Raw genomic sequence first — 385 nt, 5'->3', positions numbered from 1 at the left:
GCGGGACGGGGCTGGGGACCGGGCACCCCTCCCGGCACCGAGCATGTTTCCCCGGACGCCTCCCTCTTCGGCACGCCGAGCCGTGGCTCCTGCCTTAGCTTCTCACACCGCAGCCAGGACCGTGTAGGCGTGGGATGCAAACGAGGAGTGTCAGGGGACGCGTGCGTTGGGAGCGGGGTAGGCTGGGTGCGTGGGGGAGAGAAGGGGTGGAGAGGCTCAGTATGTGTAGATTTGCTAATATATATAACTTTTGTAAAGCGGGAGGGGAGGGGGGAATGAAGATCTGAGGCCCTTTGGTTTGTGTTGCGTCGCCTGCTTGCTCCAAAACTTTTGCAGTTTGTTGTTTTCGAGAACGGCTCGGGCGGGGGGCAGAGCCCTTTCCGTT

The sequence above is a fragment of the Buceros rhinoceros genome, unplaced genomic scaffold (genome assembly GCF_000710305.1).
Source record: "Buceros rhinoceros silvestris isolate BGI_N320 unplaced genomic scaffold, ASM71030v1 scaffold16655, whole genome shotgun sequence".
In the NCBI taxonomy this organism is placed as follows: domain Eukaryota; kingdom Metazoa; phylum Chordata; class Aves; order Bucerotiformes; family Bucerotidae; genus Buceros; species Buceros rhinoceros.
Note: the sequence above shows the minus strand (reverse complement) of the source record.